The following is a 3,861-nucleotide window of genomic DNA, read 5'->3' as shown; positions in this document are numbered from 1 at the left end:
TATCCACGCGTACGCGCCATGTACGCGTGCGCGTCGCCATGCGATGTCACTTCTGCACATACGCACCTGGTGTGCGCGCACGCCCATTGATGCACTCCCAATCTTTATTTTCTCATGCATTCTCCACTTTGCATGCTTTTCTCTTCACTTCTTCCATCCAATACTTGCCTTATAAATCTGAAATCACTAACAAACACGTCAAGGCATTGGATGGAATTAAGGTGAATTAAAATCACTAATTTAAGGGCCTAAAAAGCATATTTTTTACACTTAAGCAAAAACTGAGGGAGAATTACAAAACCATGCTATTTCATTGAATAAATGTGGGAAAAGGTGATAAAATCCCCTAAAATAAGCACAAGATAAACCACGGAATCGGGGTTTATCAGAGTACAACCTTTGAGAAAGCGTTATGTGATCTGGGAGCAAGTATCAATTTAATGCCCTTGTCTGTGATGAAGACGTTGCAAATCCAAGATGCACATCCCACAAGGATAGCATTACAGATGGTAGACTAGTCTATAAAACCTGCATACAGATTAGTGGAGAATATCTTGGTCAAAGTGGATAAGTTCTTCCTTCCAGCAGATTTTGTGATTCTTGACACGGGAGAGGATGAAAATGTCTCCATAATCCTAGGAAAATCATTCCTAGCCACTAGAAGAGCTCTAATTGATGTAAAAGTAGGCAAATTAGTGCTTAGAGTGCATAATGAGTAACTGGTCTTTCATGTCTTCAAAGATATACATTCATCATGTGAAGAAGAGAGGTGCATGCAGACTGAGCTTATTGATCCAAATCTTCAAAAACCCCCTGATGATGCACAATAGAATCTGCAGCTCAAACCTCCTTTGGTGACCATCAGCGAAATTTCTCCTGACATCAAACCTAAGTTTGGTGTCGGGAATGCATCATCCACCAAGGAGGAGGTTCTCAAAAAGAAGAAAGTATCCAGGAGATGGAGAAATAAAAAGATTCCTACTGAAGACTTCTCCCCAGGAATGAAGGTGGTATTCACTGCATGCCCAATCCTGCCTCATACAGTGAACATGATCCTGTCTCTTGAGAAAATAGAGTTAATCCATGAGAGCACAGAAAAGAAGTTCACAGTGAAGGGTGAAGAGCTGAACCCCTATGATCCTCCTCCTTAGAGGAGCTGACCATCAAGCTAATGACGATAAAAAAGCGCTTGTCGGGAGGCAACCTGATGTTTTTTTATCCTTAAGTTTGAATTTTATTTTGAATTTTATTTATTTAGTTTTGTTTGAGTTTCTACTATTTTTTCTTTGTTTTATGTGTATTTTGATCATGCATAGTCATTAAAATAGAAACAGGTGCATTAAGACAAAGTTTCGGACACCCTGGAGAAACTGGATTCAGACTGGGTGGCACCTAACTTCGCTTTCTAAAGTTAGGCGCAACATTTGAGCTAATTTTGGGAGTTTATTTCGGGAGGAGTGGAAAGTGAAGTTAGGCGCCAATTATGCGTGCATTTTGGGTGTTGTTCCCTGGAGGGGTGGCACCTAACTTGACTCCATGAAGTTAGGCACCACCAATGAAACCCTTCCTCAAGTAACCACTGCCACCCAGTGCCCAACTCCACTCTTTTCAAGTTAGGCACCAGGTGTGAGTTGTAAGCAAAGTTAGGCACCGTTCATCCCCAAGTTAGGCGCCAAGAGGGAGCCTCACACCTAAAGTTAGACGCTGCTCCAGTCAAGTTAGGCACCAATTTTGCCTTATTTCAAGACCGACTCATGTAAATCCAAACCAAATCACTGTGATTCCATTCCACACCCCTATATATATATATATATATATATATATATATATATATATATATATATATATATATATATATACCCAAATATATATAAAATAATATTAATAATAATAAAATAAAATAAATAAATATGTAAATAAATACCTATATATATAAAAAATAATAAATAAATAAATAGGTTTTAATTTTTCTCTTTTTTGTCCTTTTATCATTCCCAATTTCTTTTGCATTAATATTTGTTTTTACTCCTCCATACGTTTTTTATGTCTCCTTTTTTTCAGTTTTTCTTTGCTTGAGGACAAGCAAACTTTTAAGTTTTGTGTTGTCGCTTCGCTTGTGGCTTTTCTATATATTTTAATGGTGCCAAAGGGAGGCGAATCATCTTCACAGAGGAGCACATCCTGAAGAATGAGATAGCCACTAGGATAATTGATGAGTCCATATTTGACGATATATTTTTGCTTGATTTGAGTGGATTTCATCACATAGACTCATACTTAATCACCAAAATAGCATATTTTTGTGTTTTATCCCTAAATTGAACCTAAATGTGAAAACATGCGCTTTTGTGCTTAAATTGATCATTTTAATTCTACTTTTATTCCATTCAATGCCGTGATATGTTTGTGAGTAATTTCAGGTTCCAGAGGCAAGAATGGATAGGCAAAAGATGAAGGAAGCATGTAAAAAGGGAGAACACATTAAGAAAACAAAGGAGAAGCACACATTGGAGTGTGCGTGTGCACAATCCTACGTGCGTACGGACAAAAAGGAAACCAGTATGTGTGCGGGCGCAAAACCCTCTGTGCGTACGCACAAGTCCCTGCACATGGATTCATTAATAAAACACGTGATCCACAATTTTTGGGGGCTTTTGGCCTAATTTTGGAAGGCTTGATGCTGAATGTGAGTTCTATGTGAAGGGGAAATGACCACATATGAAGGCATTAACTTACATTAGTTTTTTTAGGTTTTCATTAGTTTTAGTTTAGTTAGAAAGCATCCTTAGGAGTAGGAGTAGTGTAGTTAGAATTCTCTCTTAGGGTTTTATTTCATTTTCCATTTCCATTGTAGCATTTTATAGTTTCACGTTTTCATCTTAGGTTGATCAACTCTTTTGTAAGTACTCTTAATCTTCACCTTAATTTCACTACTTTGTTCAACGCTTTTATTTTCTTATGGTTCAAGTTACTTTGTTCATATATGCAATTTTGTTTTCTTGAAGTTTTGATTGATGCATTTAATGTTTTATGCTTTATAGTTGCTTGATTGCTTATTTATTGTTGATATTGTGAATATTTTGGTTATAGTTTTCATTTTCCTTTGTAATTTCTCATGTTTTGGTTATGTGCCCACCAAGTGTTTGTGAAAATACCACTTGGTAATTTTGAGTAGATTTTTGCACCTTGGCTTGGGATTTGAGTTCCTAGGATACTAGAGTCATAATGTCTGATATTTAGTGGTAATTCTTGGATAGTTAGTTGACTCTTGTTTCCATTGACGCTAGCTTTTTACCAATTAATTTGGTAAGTTAGCTAGGAATTATGGATTAAGGTCATTTGTGCTTGCTTGACTTACTCCTCGATGTTAGGGGTTGACTAAGCGAGATTGACTTATCATAGTTGCTGATGAGCGGATAATTGATACGCTATTTGGCATTGTTTTTAGATAGTTTTTAGTATAATCTAGCTATTTTTAGGGATGTTTTCATTAGTTTTTATGCTAAATTCATATTTCAAGACTTTACTATGAGTTTGTGTATTTTTCTGTGATTTTAGGTAATTTCTGGCTGAAATTGAGGGACCTGAGCAAAACTCTGATAAAAAGCGAACAAAGGACTGCTGATGCTGTTGGATTCTGACCTCCCTACACTCGAAATGGATTTTTTGGAGCTACAGAACTCCAAATGGTGCGCTCTTAACGGCGTTGGAAAGTAGACATCTAGAGATCTCCAACAATATATAATAGTCCATACTTTATTCGAGAATAGACGACGTAAACTGGCGCTCAACGCCAGTTCCATGCTGCATTTTGGAGTCAAACGCCAGAAACACGTCACGAACCAGAGTTGAATGCCAAAA

This window comes from Arachis hypogaea, chromosome 1, assembly GCF_003086295.3.
Source record: "Arachis hypogaea cultivar Tifrunner chromosome 1, arahy.Tifrunner.gnm2.J5K5, whole genome shotgun sequence".
In the NCBI taxonomy this organism is placed as follows: domain Eukaryota; kingdom Viridiplantae; phylum Streptophyta; class Magnoliopsida; order Fabales; family Fabaceae; genus Arachis; species Arachis hypogaea.
Note: the sequence above shows the minus strand (reverse complement) of the source record.